Raw genomic sequence first — 19,449 nt, 5'->3', positions numbered from 1 at the left:
GCTGTATTGCTTGTCCGTATATTGACACCACCAAGAAATTCATGAGCGTTGTTACACAAAAATAGTATGATATTTGGAATTTTACCAACTGTAAAACATCAGGTGTGGTATACTTATGCAGTTGCACGTGTCTGCTTCAATACATAGGGAAGACATCATGAGAATTACGCAGGAGAGTTGGGGAACATCTCAGTGACATCAGACACAAGAAGGATACCCCTATCTCGTGGCACGTGCATGAAACACACAATGGTAACCCCAAATCACTCAAATATTGTAAAATTGAGAAGGTGCGTCCTTCTCTTGGGGGGGGGGGGGGGGGGGTGACCTTGATAGGATCATTCTACAAAAAGAAACAGAATTAACGTTTAGACTCAAATCTATGAGTCCATTTATTCTTAATGAATCTATATCCTTTTCTTGTTTTTTGTGATGATATATAATTTGTTGAGGCTTTCGATTTATGTCCATTTAGTGTTTATCGTATCATTGGCCCATCTGGATTTATTTGATCCCATGATGATCTAATTTACACTTATAATTATCTTGGAGAGTGGTAATCTTCATGTCTTCTGCATCATTTTTGTATTTATTTTATTATTTCAAAAATATTTGGACACCTATATCCACTTACCTGATTTACCCTAGTTTTTTTAGCCAATGATAACAAAGGTTCATTCTTTTTCTTTTGTTATTTCTACCCTATATAACCCTAGCTTGCATGTTGGACGCTTCATATCCTCCCCAGGTTTCCATGGATGCGGGGACACACGTATCGGCGTCTTCCTGCATTCATTCGCTCTTCATTCGCAGCGCCGCCGGCATCCCACGGATACAGTGGAGCGAGGACGCAAACGGCGTCTTCATCTCCATGGGGACCAGGACCCAGCCGTGCATGCCTCCTCAGCGTGGCCGGCGTCCTCCGTCACCTAGACAATGAGCAGCAGGGGAAGCAGGGGATCTGAGCACCGATGTTAATGAATCGGCAGCTGTGTTATGAGCAATCACAGTCACGTGACGCTGGCCACGTCACGTGACTCACCTGTAGGGGTGCCTGTGATTGGTCTTGCTACCCTCACCAGCATTTTGTATCACACCTTTCTGTGTGTGTTTGAACCTCGGCTCTGTTTTTGACCTCGACCTTGTGACCGCCCTGCAATTGACGTGACCTCTTGGCTCCTGACTTGGATTTTGTTTTGACCACTTTATTGTATTGCTCTCTGTGTATCTAGAGACAGGAGCTGAAGAGACATTCACTCCACTGAAAGCGGAGTTTTATGGGAACAAGAGGCAAAAATAGGTAGTTAAAACAGTTATATAATGTTCATATTGCTAGTATTGTGTTTAGAACTGTATACTGAAATAGATATACAGTACAGACCAAAAGTTTGGACACACCTTCTCAATCAAAGAGTTTTCTTTATTGTCATGACTATGAAAATTGTAGATTCACACTGAAGGCATCAAAACTATGAATTAACACATGTGGAATTATATACATAACAAAAAAGTGTGAAACAACAGAAAATATGTCATATTCTAGGTTCTTCAAAGTAGCCACCTTTTGCTTTGATTACTGCTTTGCCCACTCTTGGCATTCTCTTGATGAGCTTCAAGAGGTAGTCACCTGAAATGGTCTTCCAACAGTCTTTAAGGAGTTCCTAGAGATGCTTAGCACTTGTTGGCCCTTTTGCCTTCCCTCTGCGGTCCAGCTCACCCCAAACCATCTCGATTGGGTTCAGGTCCGGTGACTGTGGAGGCCAGGTCATCTAGCGTAGCACCCCATCACTCTCCTTCATGGTCAAATAGCCCTTACACAGCCTGGAGGTGTGTTTGGAGTCATTGTCCTGTTGAAAAATAAATGATGGTCCAACTAAACGCAAACCGGATGGAATAGCATGCCGCTGCAAGATGCTGTGGTAGCCATACTGGTTCAGTATGCCTTCAATTTTGAATAAATCCCCAACAGTGTCATCAGCAAAGCACCCCCACACCATCACACCTCCTCCTGCATGCTTCACGGTGGGAACCAGGCATGTAGAGTCCATCCGTTCACCTTTTATGCGTCGCACAAAGACACAGTGGTTGGAACCAAAGATCTCAAATTTTGACTCATCAGACCAAAGCACAGATTTCCACTGGTCTAATGTCCATTCCTTATGTTCTTTAGCCCAAACAAGTCTCTTCTGCTTGTTGCCTGTCCTTAGCAGTGGTTTCTTAGCAGATATTCTACCATGAAGGCCTTATTCACACAGTCTCCTCTTAACAGTTGTTCTAGAGATGTGTCTGCTGTTAGAAGTCTGTGTGGCATTGACCTGGTCTCTAATCTGAGCTGCTGTTAACCTGCGATTTCTGAGGCTGGTGACTCGGATGAACTTATCCTCTGCAGCAGAGGTGACTCTTGGTCTTCCTTTCCTGGGGCGGTCCACATGTGAGCCAGTTTCTTTGTAGCGCTTGGTGGTTTTTGTGACTGCACTTGGGGACACTTTCAAAGTTTTCCCAATTTTTCAGACTGACTGACCTTCATTTTTTTAAAGTAATGATGGCCACTGGTTTTTCTTTACTTAGCTGCTTTTTTCTTGCCATAATACAAATTCTAACAGTCTATTCAGTAGGACTATCAGCTTTGTATCCACCTGACTTCTCCACAACGCAACTGATGGTCCCAAACACATTTATAAGGCAAGACATCCCACTTATTAAACCTGACAGGGCACACCTGTGAAGTGAAAACCATTTCAGGTGACTACCTCTTGAAGCTCATCAAGAGAATGCCAAGAGTGTGCAAAGCAGTAATCAAAGCAAAAGGTGGCTACTTTGAAGAACCTAGAATATGACATATTTTCAGTTGTTTCACACTTTTTTGTCATTTATATTTTTCCACATGTGTTAATTCATAGTTTTGATGCCTTCAGTGTGAATCTACAATTTTCATAGTCATGAAAATAAAGAAAACTCTTTGAATGAGAAGGTGTGTCCAAACTTTTGGTCCGTACTGTATATATTTGTGTTTTCTTACAGTTCCACCAATTGCAACCATACAATTGCAAGCATACAATTGTAAGCATTCAGATTCCATATTGCAATCCAAATTGCATACCAGATCATACTCAACCAATCTGCAAATAGTCTCTGCTAACTGCATACTGCAGGTAGAACTATTAGTTAGACCTCAGATATACCTCTTAAAGAGATCATAAAGTGCTTAAATAACTTAAAGTGAGAGTACAGATACTCAAGAGAGAAATATATCCACCATTTTATGTTGAATGACAAGATTGAACAGTTGAGCCACCATCTTATGCACACCGCCACTTTGTGATATATTTTCAACACGTGTTTTGTACATGGACTATCTGCTGCGGAGGCAGCAGTGTTATATATGAAGAAAAGTTGAAGTTAATAAAGAAGTTATTTCATACATTTGGTGTGCTCTTTAAACCTACTGTTTCCATAGAACAGCGCTAGAGGAATTACAGAGTAATAGACAGTCTGGTTAGACTAAAAGTCAGACATATCAAAATTCTTCTAATGCCACAGCGCAAAAGGCACTTTATAGTGCTGTGCTTGCCACATTCTCACATGTGTAGCCGCCATTTTAGGAAAATTTGCGATTCGTTACCACGAAGCACAAGGAAATTCGCATTTGTTGCAAATCAAATTTTTCCTAAAATTCGGATTGAATTCCACTTCGTCTGATTCGATTCGCTCATCTCTAGCCACCACCATAAGGTTTTTAAAACTCTCCGTCTCCACCAGACAGAATGGCAGCATTTCAAAGGCCAGGACTTTTGAAGTGCTGGCATTTAGGGCCAGAGCTCGTGGGTGGTGGGGTGGTACTTCCTCTTTCTGTCCAGTGTTTGGGGGATGGACAGCTAAATGCTTCCATGGGAAAGTGTGGAGATGCTCGGTGACACTGCTGATGGTGGTGCTGTCACATCCTCTATTTGTGGGGAGCCAGATGGCCCTGTCACTCCAGAGGGGGAGAAAGAGGCAGAGACTGCAGCAGAAGAGGAAGCAGGAGGAGCCTCACATTTTTTGTGGTTCTTCAGGTGTCTACTCCACTGCAGCTTGTGCTTTGCATTTAGATGCCTGGTCATGCAAGTGGTGCTCAGGTTTAGAACATTCTTGCCTCGCTTCAATCCCTAACTGCACATCATGCAAACCACCCATGTCTTGTCATCAGCACATTGCCTTAAAGAGGACCTTTCATCAGTTTAACCCTAGTCTAATTATGGTCTTACCTTATAGGGCAGGCCCCACTGATGCCGTGGCACTCATTTTTTATCCAAGACCCCCCCGTTCGTCCGCTGTTGGCCAGTTAATTTTGGCACCTTACATTATAATGAGCCGACTCGGTTATACTAGGTGGAGACTCGCAGTTTTCGCTAGGGGCGAAACTCCTCCTTGGCTAAAAGCAGTGTGCTCTGATTGGATGCGCTCACAGCCAGGGAAAAGAGAACCGCCCCCAGCGAAACTGTGAGTCTCCGCCTAGTATAACCGAGTTGGCTCATTATAATATAAGGTGCCAAAATCAACTGGGCCAACAGCGGACGAATTGGGAGGGGGGTCTTTGGGGGAAAAAAAGTGCCATGGCATCAGTGGGGGTCGCCCTATAAGGTAAAACCATAATTAGACTAGGGCTAAACTGATGAAAGGCCCTCTTTAAGAACTGCCACGTCAGGGAACTCCTTTGAGATGGCTTTGGTGTGCTCTGTCCCTTGGTGCGGTGGACAGTAGCAGGAGTACTGGCTTGGGGCCAGCCACTGTGGTTTTGCACCCTGCTCTCTCTTTTGTTGTGTGGATGGAACTGTGTGACCACCACCTCTTCCTCCGAACTGCACACGTCACTCACATGACCTTGATTCCATGTGGGGTCTAGGTCCTCATCATCCTCCACATCATCTTTCACCCACTGCTCACCCCTGCCCTCCTTGTTGGTCTGCACACTGCAGAAAGCCACAGCAGTTGACACCTGTTTTTTGTCATCATCATCAGAGACGTGCTGAGGTGGGCCTCGCATGTCCTCATCCTCAAACATAAGTGGTTGGGCATCTGCACTCAATCTCTTCTACTTCTGGAAGTGGCAGCTGCATGACTTAGGGCTCAGACTTCTTGGCTGATGTGCAAGGGGGTGAGGTGGAAGACAGATGCCCATGGGCCGTCGGCACCAACTCTGATCTTTCAGCAGGGGACCAGGTGGAATACAATGTGCAGGAACTGGAGGCACTTTCAGCCATCCAAGCTAATACCGCCTCTACAGAATACACTGGTATTCTGGTCTACAAAATGATGCAGAACGTTCTGTCCCCTGCGTGCACCAGAGGAAGGTGTTTAATTTGGATGCGTAGCTGGCACAGACCGACAGCGTCCTCTCCCTGCAGTAGGAGCTCCACCAACACCACTAGCACCACGACCATGGCCACATCCCTTATTTGATGCTCTCCTCATTCTTTTAGGGCACCCACAAAATTGACTTCCAGATTAGCTATTGTATTACAGTGTCACAGATGCAAAAGAAGTGCTTTGCACACCAAAAAATGGGTTTATGTCACTGTCAGAATTAACAGATAGATTAACTATTGTATTTCAGTGTCGTGGATGCAAAGGAGGTGTATTGCACCTGAAAAAATGGGTTTATGTCACTCACAGAATTAACAGACAGATTAGTAATTGTATTTCAGTGTCAAGGATGCAAAGGAGTCCAATACTAGGCATGACTGTGATGGCTTCCAAGTGCCCTTAGCTTAAAGGATAATATTTTCATCAAAAATCAATGTTACTGCTGGAGCAGCATTATGCATAAAGTAATCTTTAGTTTCTTCACTTACCACTGTTTTCCTTGAGTTTTCCCCTTAGTTACGGCTGTTTTGAATCCTACATTATGAGGATCTTCTCAAGATGGCTCCTCTGCCAGTTCTCTGAGGCCATAATAAACTAGCAGAAAAAATAAAATAAAGATGACAGTTATCCTTTAAAAGCTTGTTGATTGGCTGCCCTGCAGCCTTTGAACAAGCTTTATTTAGCATTAGAACACTGAACCCGAACACAGACTTCTGAATGTTCCAGTTCAGGTTCGTTCATCCCTAGTTAACAGCCAAACCAGAGACACCCCACTATACTGCACTTTGTCAGTAGAGGTAAGGGTTGTGATTGACCATGTGCCATGTGGTAACTGAAGCCTTAGACATGGCCGATCCAGACCCTGCACAGTACTGACAGGGTGCAAAATCTCTGAAACAATGTTTTCTACAGATGGGGGCCTCTGGTTTGGCTCATAGAATTATATAGCTGTTCCAAAATAGAGGCATCCATCATCCAACTTAGCTATTAAAATAATACTCACCAGACCATAGCATAGAACTTGACTAGGCCTCCAGCATGTCTCACTGCAGCCTTCTTGAAATAATCAATGTAAATGGTTTTGCTTGATGACGTCAGCAGGCAGACTATTAAATCAAGTTAAAACTTTTAGTGTAATGATATTGATTGTTCACAAAGCTGCAGAACTGGACTTCACCTATAGCAGTTGCCTTTGCCAAGTACTAACAGTTTTTCTTGATATTCAAATGCCTCCAGGACTTACAGTAGGTTAAAACTTCATAACACCCGGATGTTCACAAGAAAAATATATGGAGCAGGTAAAAATACTAAAAATAAGAGAAATAACTCACCAATAGTTGACAGGAAACTAATGATGACGGCAATACATGTAGGAGAGGTTAGTTCGGCAATGGAGCAGATGGAAGAAAAATGGAGTGAAGTGAAAGACATTGAGCAAAAATAAAGACACAACAGACCCGATGCTACTCTGCAGTAGTGATGGACAAACATCAACCTAGACGGTTCGCGAACGCGATCAAATGTTCTCAAACCGCAAGTTCCGCTTTAATGGCAGGCGAACCTGAAAAACCTTCAGCTCATATGTGCAGCCAGCAAATACTTACTAGAAGTACACAAATAGTCCCACAACATGGACAGTGATATACCTAAGGGGGATCATTGACAAAAATTCCCACAAAAAATATGTATTTTAATAAGGGGCCATTTTTATGCGTCTTAAAGGGAAACTCTCAAAAATGTGCCCTGCTGGAGCCTAGAAGAATTTCATTTCCTATCAATTTGATGTATACAAATGTGCAGCACTCCATGTTTTTGTATACTGCAGAGTCTATGAAAAAAATGCATACGTTAACGTAATTTATTTTTTCTACCATGGAACTGTATGGTGAACGGATGTCAGTCTGATGCATCTGTTAACTCATACATTTTTTGTATGCATAAAATGGATGGCAAAAATAGGATGTGAACCCAGTCCTAGTGTCAGAATTAGCACCAGCACACAGTGGAGCAGCGTGGCAGAGAGGGGAGGCCGCTATGTACTGACAGAGCGCTAACTGGTCCTGGTGGTCAGGGATGAGGACTGTGTTTCCCAAGGATCATTTTCTACGGGGAAATACAGGGCACAGTATAAGACACTAGAATCTATATAAGATATTTGCCCTACCCCCGAATGATAATACAATAATGTGGTGATTTATTATATAGAAATATGTCTATGTTAGGCTTATTTCTTACACAGATTGTGGCGCAAAAGTCCTTAGCACCAGAATCTGCATATTTTTCCTGCCGAACCGCAATGCCGACATTCCTCACCACAAACCGCTTTGTGGTGAGGAATGGTGGCATTGCACCCTATTAACTTTTATCCTCGCTTTGTTCAGCCTCTCCACTGACCTAGCGTCCCTCCATAGCTTAAGCGGCAGCATATCCAAACAGACCGTCACCAATCCTGGAAACTGAGCCCACAAATGCAGCAAGTCAAATTTAATGTCCTATGTGAGCTCACAAAAGGGGTGCCCCCCCAAATCATTACCCCCTCCATGCAACTCCAAGACCCCTGGTGACGCATCTAACCTCGCAAACTTGTGACACTCCGGAAGAACCCAACTCCACAGCATTCCTCTCATCCCCAACCAGCGAATCACCGCCACCTCGCAACACACACCAGAACATGTAAGAGTGCCCCATAATCCACACCAGGCATGCCAAACCACCTGCAAGGAACACAAAATACAACACATCAACAAAAAACTGCCCACAACATGCCCCCAGCCCTGCAAAAACCATTACCCCTTTTATAGCAATGCAGGCCTAACATAGGACCGGAACCGAATAGACTCCCATCAACCAATGCGAAGAATAACATCATCCCCCAACCCCCTCCTAGCTGCTTCAGTGACGTGCCGATCCAAAAAGAATGACCCCCAAACAACAAGAGGTCTCTATCCAACCCTTTTAATCAAGCTTGCAGTACCGCGATAAACTGACAATGAGAAAGAAACGACCATCTTCATAAACCAACAATGGTTCATCCCTCCCAACCTCTCGCCCCCCCAAGCTCCCTAACAGACCAAACCAGGCACGCGGCCGACCCAGCCATCTGATATAAAACCAACCAACAACCCTGACCCAACGGATCAGTTTTCGACCTCCTAATACAAAATTCTACCCTATCATTAAATAAATCCATGTCCTCTCTCTGAAGCCCACCAGCTCGGCTCTTACTTGGACTAACCAATTCCCAATGCACAACGCCCCAAAGAAAGCAAAAGAAAAGGCCAACTTAAACAACCTAATCTCACCAACTGACACACAAACCCACCCTAACTGTTGCAACATATCCACCAACAACGCAAAGGAAATAGGCCTACGCTGATGCACCTCCGGCGACCACCTCCTCCAAGCCTTTAATGCCTGCAACACCCAAAATGATTTAGTCACATCTGATATAGTCCGACACTTACAACCAAAAGCCACCCCTGCCATAAACGTATTTTTTCTGGACACTGACCATACCTCATCTCTGCAGTGCCCCACAAACAGCAATATCAAAGCCCCTTCCTCTAACCCACACCCTTGAAAACGCTGCCTCCATACCTCTCATAACCCCTATGCATTCTCATATGCCGCCCAGGTTCCCGCCGACAAGGATCCCCACACCAACTCTCCAACTGGCCAAATGGAAGATTCCACAGCTCCTGGGGAAAGCTCACTCCCTGCTCGTCCACCTCGGGTGCAAGCACCAGAAAACAAACCCACTGAAAACAAAACAAAGCATCCACAATTAAGTTGCTCACCCCAGGAACGTGTGTCACTACTACCAAAGCATTCAATGATAAACAACTCAAAACCAAATGCTGAAGCAAGCACACAACTGGTAGTGACGAAGCCGAAATGTGATTAATGGCATCCACTCTACCTAAGTTGTCACAATGGAATCGCACCTTCCTGTTTTGGAAAAAATCCCCCCAAATGGACATCGCCACCACATTGGGAAAGAGCTCCAACAACACCAAATTCTTCACCAAACCTTCTTTTTGCCATTGCATCGACCACTCCCCTATACACCACGACTTGTGAATATGCCCCAAACCGTACCCCCGCCGTCCATAAAGACTGACCATTATACCTTTCTAAAAAGCACGCCCACACCCTCAAATCACCTGATATAAAACCAACCAACAACCCCGACCCAACGGATCCGTTTTCGACCTCCTAATACAAAATTCCACCCTATCATTAAATAAATCCACGTCCTCTCTCTGAAGCCCACCAGCTCGGCTCTTACTCGGACTAACCAATTCCCCAATGCACTACGCCCCAAGCTAAAGAAAAGGCCAACTTAAACAACCTAACCTCACCAACTGACACACAAACCCACCCCAACTGTTCCAACATATCCACCAACAACGCAAAGGAAATAGGCCTACGCTGATCCACCTCCAGCGACCGCCTCCTCCAACCCTTTAATGCCTGCAACACCCAAAATGATTTAGTCACATCCGGTGTAGCCCGACACATACAACCAAAAGTCACCCCTGCCATAAACGTGTTCATCCTGGACACTGACAATCCCTCCTCTCTGCAGTGCCCCACAAACAGCAATATCAAAGCCCATTCCTCTAACCCACACCCTTGAAAACGCTGCCTCCATACCTCCTTAACCCCCTCTCATACACCGCCCAGGTTCCCGCCGACAAGGATCCCCACACCAACTGTCCAACTGACCAAATGGAACATTCCACAGCTCCTGGGTAAAGCTCACTCCCTGTTCGTCCCCCTCTTGTGCAAGCACCCGAAAACGATCCCACTGAAAACAAGACAAAGCATCCACAATTGAGTTGCTCACCCCAGGCACGTGGGTCACTACTACCAAAGCATTCAATGATAAACAACTCAAAACCAAATGCTGAAGCAAGCACACAACTGGTAGTGACGAAGCCGAAATGTGATTAATGGCCTCCACTCTACCTAAGTTGTCACAATGGAATCGCACCTTTCTGTTTCGGAAAAAATCCCCCCAAATGGACATCGCCACCACAATGGGCTCCAACAACACTAAATTCTTCACCAAACCTTCTTTTTGCCATTGCATCGGCCACTCCCCTATACACCACGACTTGTGAATATGCCCCAAAACCGTACCCCCGCCGCATAAGTAAACAAGTCCAGATCTGCCGCCAACACCCCCTCCACTATCTATAAAGACTGACCATTATACCTTTCTAAAAAGGACGCCCACACCCTCAAATCGTAGTTCACGATTAATCCGCACAAAGAGATGAGGACCCTGAACCCAAGCAGTCGCCAGGGCTAATTTCCTACAAAAAATCAGCCCCATGGGCATAATACAGCACGCAACATAAAGTTTACCCAATAAGGACTGCAACTTGCGAAGCCGCAGTTTTCGTCGCCCACACGTGGCCGACACCTCCCACTGAAGATCCTCAACTTTGTCCTCAGGCAATCTGCACTCCATAACTGAATAAATTTGAAAATCTCCAGCATCTGAATAAAACGTTGTCTTTATTTCAATTCCGGTTAAAAGTTTCAAGCGCAATGTTCTTAATCATAACCAGGTTATATTTAAGAACATTGCGTTTGAAACATGTTAACCTGCAGTGGAGGGTGGTGAAGTTTCATATATGTACTTTTAACCGGAATTAAAATAAAGACGTTTTATTCGGATGCTCGAGATTTTCTAATTTATTCAGTTGTGAAAAGGACGGGTCTGGTCCACTCCATGCACCGAATATGTATGGTGAGCTGGAACTTTTATACTCATAAATCTCCACTTCATAGCCGCAGTATCTATGGCTGTCCCCAAAATACTTTACTCCGTCGTAGGGCCCTCTGTTTTTTCCGACACGAAGGGAACCCCAAAAAGTTGTGACATAGCTTCGAACGAATGCAACATCACGGAGCATCCCTTTGAACTCGGAGGCCAAATGAACATAAAATCATTCAAATAATGGATAATAGAACTAGTGTTGATTGAGCACCAAAGTGCTTGGGTGCTCTGGCCGAACACATCATGATGCTCGGGTGCTCTACCAAGCACCCGAGTATAATGAAAGTCAATGGGAGAACCCGAGCATTAAACCAGGCACCCCCTACTCTGAACAGGGGAGGGTGCCTGGCTCATAGGAAAAAGTCAGAAATTGTTGAAACACCACCGAAATGGTTTGGAAACAGCATGGGGAGGATGTCTGGATGCATCTTGGACTCCCAGGTTGCTGCTGGGAACTATGTTGTCCGAGTGGTACGCCACTTTTACAGACTGACATAAATAGGCACAAAACCGAAGATAAAATCGATTTTAGAGGAAAAATTGTTAGGAAACATTATTTTCTGTATATTTACTTGTATATAAAGTTCAAGTGCTGCCAAAAATTAAAAAGAAGAGGAAGTCAAAGTGCTGCCAAAAATTACAAAGAAGAGTCACTCAGATACAACCTGTATATCACATAAAGGAGGGTATTATTCACATTGTGGTACAATTGTTCAGGTAGTGGGACTCCTACATTCATAAAGCCTATGCAGTGAAAGGTTTGTTACACATAAAAGAGGGCACATAAAGGAGGGCCTCATACACAGCCTTGAAAAATTGATGGCCTGCTGGTGACCTTAAAAAACATTTAAAGCAAGGGCCTGCTGATCTGACCATCTAAAACATTATGGGCGAGGGCCTGCTGCCGCTTTGGTGACTCTAGATAACCTGGGGCTGATTGCACGTTCCCGTGATGGCTACGATCCCTTCGGATGTCTGCCCTTTCAACTTTCAATGTTATTTTCAGCGCCAACCATGGTGACCACGGGTAACGGGGAATCAAGGTTCGATTCCGGAGAGGAAGCCTGAGAAACGGCTATGGCTACCACATCCAAGCAAGTCATCATTTGCGCAAATTACCTATTAGATATAATTAGGTGAGTGGCTGCAGGTGAGCTGACCTTATAAATGATTTTAGGTGAGGGCCTGCAGGTGAGCTGACCCTGTAAAAGATTTTAGGTGCGGGCCTGCAGGTGAGCGGACCCGATAAAAGATTTTATGTGCGGGCCTGCTGGTGAGATGACCCTGTAAAAGATTTTAGGTGCGGGCCTGCTGGTGAGCTGACCCTGTAAAAGATTGTAGGTGAGGGCCTGCAAGTGAGCTGACCCTCTAAAACATTATATGCAAGGGCCTTTAGGTGAGCTGACCATGTAAATGATTGTAGGTGAAGGCCTGCTGGTGGGTTGACCCTCTAAAAAATTATATGCGAGAGCCTGCTGGTGAGCTGACCCTGTGAAACAATATATGCAAGGGCCTGCTGGTGAGCTAAACCTGTAAAAGATTGTAGGTGAGGGACTGCTGTTGAGCTGATTCTCTAAAAGGTTGTAGGTGAGGGCCTGCAGGTGAGTGGGCCTCTAAAAAATTTTTTATGCGAGGGCCTTCAGGTGATCTGACCCTGTAAAAGATTGCAGGTGAATGCCTGCTGGTGAGCTGAACCTTTAAAAAATTATATGCCAGGGCCTGCTGGTGAGCTGACCCTGTAAAAGATTTTAGGTGCGGGCTTGCAGGTAAGCTGACCCTGTAAAAGATTTTAGGTGCGGGCCTGCTGGTGAGCTGGCCCTCTAAAAAATTATATGCGAAGGCCTGCTGGTGAGCTGACCCTCTAAAAAATTATATGTGAGGGCCTTCAGGTGTGCTTACCCTGTAAAAGATTGTAGGTGAAGGCTTGCTGGTGAGCTGACCCTTTAAAAAAGTATATGCGAAGGCCTGCTGGTGAGCTGACCCTGTAAAACATTATATGCGAGGACCTGCTAGTGAGCTGACCCTCCAAAAAATTATATGCGAGGGCCTCCTGGTGAGCTGACCCTGTAAAAAATTATATGCGAGGGCCTGCTGGTGAGCTGACCCTGTAAAAAACATTGTAGATGAGAGCCTGCTGGTGAGCCGACCCTCTAAAAATTTATATATGAGGGAATGCAGCTGAACTAATCCTGTAAAACATTATATGCAAAGTGAATATATGTGAGGGCATTATATGCAATAAATAAGCATGTTGATATGATATAAGAGGAGAAGGAGGATGAGAAAAGGAAGATTCAACCATATACAGTACCCTTGTTTGTGGTGGAAGGGATGCATCGGAATACAGTGTATTCAGTACATTAACAACAACATATTTAAAGTGCCTTTATGTTCATCAGCTTTCCTCTGGTGGAGTCAACCTGTCAGCATTTTCATTTGACAGGCGGACATGCTTATCTGTTATAATGCCACCAGCAGCTCTAAATATCCGCTCAGACAAAACGCTGGTGGCAGGGCAGGCCAGCAACTCCAAGGCTTAGAGCGCCAGTTCGTGCCATGTGTCCAGCTTGGACACCCAGTAGTTGTAAGGCACTGAGCGATCATTGAGGACGCTGACACGGTCTGCTGTGTACTCCTTCACCATCTTCCAAAATGTTTCCTTCCTTGTGACACTAGGCCGTGCATCAGAGTGAGGGTGCTGGCGGGGTGTCATGAAACTGTCCCAGGCTTTGGAGAGTGTTGCCCTGCCTCTGTTGGAACTGTTGTGTGTTCCACTTGTCTCCCCTTCTCGGATGGCCAAGATACTACAGACTCTGCCGCCAGTGTTGTCAGATGGAAATTTTTGGATCTTCTGGTATTGGATCGTTTCGCTCATCCTCTCAACCAGAGGAATGAGAGATGAGAAGTTATCTTCGTAGCGGGGGTCGAGAAGGGTGAACAACCAGTAATCCATGTTATCTAAAATGCGTATAACGCGTGGGTCGCTGGAAAGGCAGCCTAACATGAAGTCAGCCATGTGTGCCAGAGTACCAACAGGCAAGACTTCGCTGTCGTCATCAGGAGGATCACTCTTAATCTCCTCATCCTCTTCCTCCTCTTCTACACACCCATGCAGAACAGACGGAATTAAACTTCCATGGGTACCACCCTCTGTAGCGGAGGCAACCGTCTCCTGCTCATCCTCCACTTCAGAGTCCAATTCGCGCTGAGAAAACGAACTGAGGGTGGTCTGGATATCACCCTGTGTAATGTCTTCCCCCATTTCCACCTCTTCCACATGCAAAGTGCTGTCCTTAATTGTGAACCGCAAGCGTTTGAGTAGACATAGAAGTGGGATGGTTACGCTGATAATAGCGTTATCGCTGCTCACCATCTGTATTGATTCCTCAAAGTTTCTTAAAACCTTACAGAGATCAGACATCCATGCACACTACTCGCTTGTGAATATGTGAATAGCGGAATCTGACTGGAAAGGCGAAGACCATGTTGCAGCTGGTATTCCACTACTGTCCTCTGCTGGTCACCAAGCATGGCCAATATGTAGAATGTAGAGTTCCAGCGCGTGCTCACGTTGCACAACATTAGGTGAGTTGGCAATTTTAAGCGCTGCTGCAGCGGTGACAGACCGGCAGCAGCTGTAGATGACTTTCGAAAATGGGTACACATGTGGCGCACCTTCACCAGTAGCTCAGGCAAATTGGGGTAGTTTTTGAGAAACGGCTGAACCACTAAGTTTAAGATGTGGGTTAGGCATGGGATGTGTGTGAGCTTCCCCAGCTCCAAAGCCGCCTCCAAGTTACGGACATTATCAGACACAACCAGTCTAGTCTCTTATCCCCTGCTTCAGCTCTGGGACGGTCTGCTGTTAGTCACCTAAGCATATCAGCTTCAGAACAGCTTGTTGCCCCTTCCCCACTGCAGTGCTACACTGCTTCCATCTAGCGACTAATGACTGACTGGTGCACGCGGATAATTCAGAGTTGGAAGTGGAGGAGGAGGTAGAGGAAGAGAAGTCGGGGTTGGAGCCACTAACATTGATGGTGTCGGAAACCCTGATGGAATTAGGGCCCGCAATTTTTGGCATCGGTAGCACCTGTGCCACCCCGGGGTCCAACTCACTCCTGGCCTCAACAACATTCTCCCAGCGTACCGTCAGGGAAATGTAGTGTCCCTGGCCGAAAGCACTTGTTTATGTGTCCATGGTTAAGTGGACCTTCCCAGTAACTACGTTGGTCAGGGCAAATGTGATGTTACAGGACACATGTTGGTGTAAGGTGGGCACAGCATACCTTGAAAAATAGTGGCGGCTGGGGACTGCGTAAAGCGGGACGGCCGCCGACATCAGGCTGCAGAAGACCTAAGTGTCCACAAGCCTAAATGGCAACATTTCCAGGGCCAGTAATTTGGAAAGCTGCACATTTAGTGCTATGCACATTCTACAGGGGATTGGCCAGCACGTAACACAGGAAATTAGGAGGTAGTGGTGTGACCCGCAGACACAGATTGTGGACCCAGGCGTTCATTCCACTTATTACGGTGCTTGAATGCCATGTGGCGGATCATGCTGATGGTGGTGAGGTTGATAGTGTTCACGTCTTGGCTCATTTGGTATGGCACAGGATGCAAACTACTATTCTTTTGTTGCCTTTTGTTGTCCGCACTTTCCTCAAAAAAGCGCTATACTGTGGATCACCTACCCCTTGGCAAGGGAGGTTTCCGCAAGGGGGTGCTCCATAGAACAGTAGCGGGCCTGTTTGCTGTGGCCCGTCTACTCCCTTTTGCCACCCCACTGCCTCTTCCAGCCTGTTGCAGTGCTGCAGATCCCTCCTCCTTTGTACTGCTTTCCTCGCTCGGCTTGTCATCTTCCCAGTTTGGGTCAAAGACTTCATCATCCACCACCTCCTCTTCCACTTCCTGTTGTGGAAATTTTATTAGGATGTGTTTTTAATATATTGTTAATTGTCATCATGTCTTTCAGTGTCATGCTAAACCATTGGAGTGGATATCTTCCTGTGGATGTGGAGACACAGCTGCCAGACACAGAGGTCTCCGTTGGCGAACGGTCCATGTGCTCTGGGGAGACTGATGTGTTCGGCGGAGCAGTGTTTTCTTGGCGAATGTATGGACACGGCTAGGGCCCCGCTCAGGACGCAGATTTATTGGCGTGGCATGGTTGCATTGGTAAAGAGAACAATATATGAAAGGACTGTGCATTTGTTGTCTCTAGTGCGCCTGATCAACCGCTGGAGATAATGACGTTGTCCTATAAATAAACATGCATGAGGATCATAATAATTTTATTGGGCATTGATCACTGAGTAAGGCTGGATAAAGTTCCCTCCAGTTGTAATGGGAGATTATTGTATACAACTGTTTTGTTAGCTGACTATGTTATTTTAAGTGATAGTGGTTTCTCATGTTCCTGTATATCATCTCTTACTGTATGTTTGTTGCATGAAGGAAGTGGTCGGGTTTGCCCCTTTCTATTGTTACCCCTTTGGTGGCTATAAAATAAAAGTGAAGAGACTAGGCAGGAGTAGGAGTGCTGAACAGAAGTCTACAATGAAACACCTTGTCTGACTCTTGAAGAGTGTTACCTTTCCTTACACAAAAGAGCTTGATACATGTGTTTTTAAGCACGGGGGAAATTCTTTGTGGTTGGCGTACTTCGGCGCACTTTTAGCGCAGCTTGGATATGTGCGTCTGATGCAAAGAGAATTTCTACAACTTTCCTTACTCTGCTCATCCTCCTGACTTGTTGACCTAACTACTACCTCAGTGATTGACAACTGTGTCTCATCCTCTTCATCAACCTCTTGAGACAGTAATTGCCATTGAGTTATTGGCAACTGTGTCTCACACCGATCAACAACAAAAAAAAGTCCCCAAAACAACCCAGCAAGTAGTGACAATCCGGGTTTACCGGCAAAAGACGAAACGCCGCCTCAATATTCACCTTAGCCAATAAAGCTCCCTGCCCATAATTCCAAACCCAACGAACTGCCTTGTCAAACGATGTATACACCACCGAACACAACTCCGGCGCAATCCCGTCATTAACCAAACCCCCATTTGGAAATGAAACGTGATGGATAAGGCAAAATTTATTAGGCTCCCTCTTCGGCACGAGCCCCAATGGAGACACCCACAGATCCTTCATCGGTTAGTCCCAAAAGAGGGCTGCTATGTGACCTAACTCTACCTCTTTCCGCAATTTTTCAGTAACCACCCCTGGAAGCTCCCTTGCTGACCTCAAATTCTTCCTTAATTGCCAAAACTCACCCTCAACGAACGGGATATGAAAACCCTCCCTAAAACCTGTCAACAGAAACTCCGCCGCCTCCGCATTCGGGTATCTATTTAGAAAGGGCACCATCTAGGTAACCCGAATTGGTGTCCGCCCCTTTTCCAGCCGCATCACCCCAACCCTTTCCTTTATGGCCCTTGAAGCACCTCTGCGCTCCATTATTCCCACCGCATGAGGAACACTTGTGCTTAAATTTGCACTTGTCCCCATACTTGCATCCACCCTCGTTAAACATGAAACATAACCCCTTTGGCGAGGCCACCAAGCATTCTGATTGCCCAGAACCCCCGCCGTTCCCTGGAAAGGACTGCCCTGCTCGGACCGGAGCCATCCCCCTCATCCACAAACCAACCTCCTTATGATCCCACCTAATGCTAGACCGAGCTGCTTTCCGTTGCCAAAATTGCTCGTCGTACATCAACAACCCCTGTCTCCCATATACCCGATATGCTTCCCCTATAGCATCCAGGTAACAGAAATATACGGTTGAGTAGCCTAAGGCTAGATAGTTCCCATTTATGGTCAGTGTTTAAAATGTCAAAGAAAAAGAGGATCAATATTAAAATTATATAAGGCTGGGCTCTGTGACTGGGTAACTTCACCAATCCTTCTCACTCTCCAATTGGAGTACTATATTTTAAAGTGTACTCATATGGGGATAACCGTAGGGATATTACTTTGGCGTCCTCAGAGGAAATGGAGCTGCTATCAGGTAACAGAAAAGCGCGGAACAATTCTCCGGCGCCTTCTCACCAATGACACTGGCCAGGATCACAAATGCCTGCAACCAGTTGGAAAAAGTCTGCGGAATCAAATGGTTATCCTCCTCTTCCTTCCTCTTTTCTTCCTTCCTATCCTGATCTAAATTAAACCGAGTAACAAAAATATGTCCGCGTACTCCCCTTTCAAAAAATTTTCCTTCACTTCCAGCCTCAAGTGGGCCCCAGAGGCCCTTCAAAGCAAACATATACCTCTTCTCTCGCCTAGTCATCCTACCCCTTCTCTCTCCCTAACCCCGTCCTTATCCGCTGACCCATGTGGCAATGCCCCCGCCGACCCACTCACCCCTGTACCCACATCCCCACTATCCCCGTCCCTCCTTCCACCACTGCCCCACCAGTACACAGTAATCCTGACCTTTGGGAACCCAAGTCGCCACCGGTGACCTCGTCCCTGACCCCGTACTTACCAGCCCATTCACCAACTCCCGTAACCCCAATAACAACTCCCCCAGCCCACCCACAACGGACACCCCTGGGCCCCCCCCAACCGCAGGAGCCCCCCAAGACTAGCAACCGCTATTGAGGACTCACCTGACTGCGCGGACGCTGTGATTCCACCAGCCGGATCGTGAGGTAAAGGAACTTGCGTGGCGCTGATCTCTCCTCTGGCTGTCCTCAGATCTTCAGCACCACCTGTGCCCCCTCTTCCTGCTGCTGCTGCCAGAGCATGCACCTCCCCGCATCCCCGATGGCTGCATCTGAGGTTCCCCACCCAGAGTCTCGCCTTGTTACTAGATTCCTCCCAGCACACGACCGCCTGGTTCCACTGTTCCTACCTGCGGCATGTGCCGGAGGGTCTCCTCCGGACTAAAGCGCGACGGAGGCCTAGTCCTCCACGGCCAGCAAGTGGGGGAAGCCATGGAGGCCGAGTCCCCCGACCCCAGAAGCAAGCCCTGCACCGAAGCCTGCAGCCATTCAGGGCCCCTCCTCTCCGCTGCCGCCCGGAGCTGCGCAAGCAGCACTTCAATGGATGACATCCTGGGAGAGAACACCCGATACAAGAGGTACGCAGCAGCTCTGACAAGGGCTGCTGCAAATCTACTGTCTCCACAAGATGGCCCCTTTCCCGCCCTTGCCAGCCTTTATAAAACCTATACCCCTTCCCTAGCGCACCACCTCCCACCATCACTACCAATTAACCCCATAGGTCCCGAAAAACTCCACTCCCTCCAAGCCTCTGTCATGCCAGGCCTACCCCCAGGCTTGCAGCCCTAAGTCCATCCTGT

Source organism: Bufo gargarizans, chromosome 1 (genome assembly GCF_014858855.1).
Source record: "Bufo gargarizans isolate SCDJY-AF-19 chromosome 1, ASM1485885v1, whole genome shotgun sequence".
In the NCBI taxonomy this organism is placed as follows: domain Eukaryota; kingdom Metazoa; phylum Chordata; class Amphibia; order Anura; family Bufonidae; genus Bufo; species Bufo gargarizans.
This window is presented reverse-complemented; position numbering follows the sequence as displayed.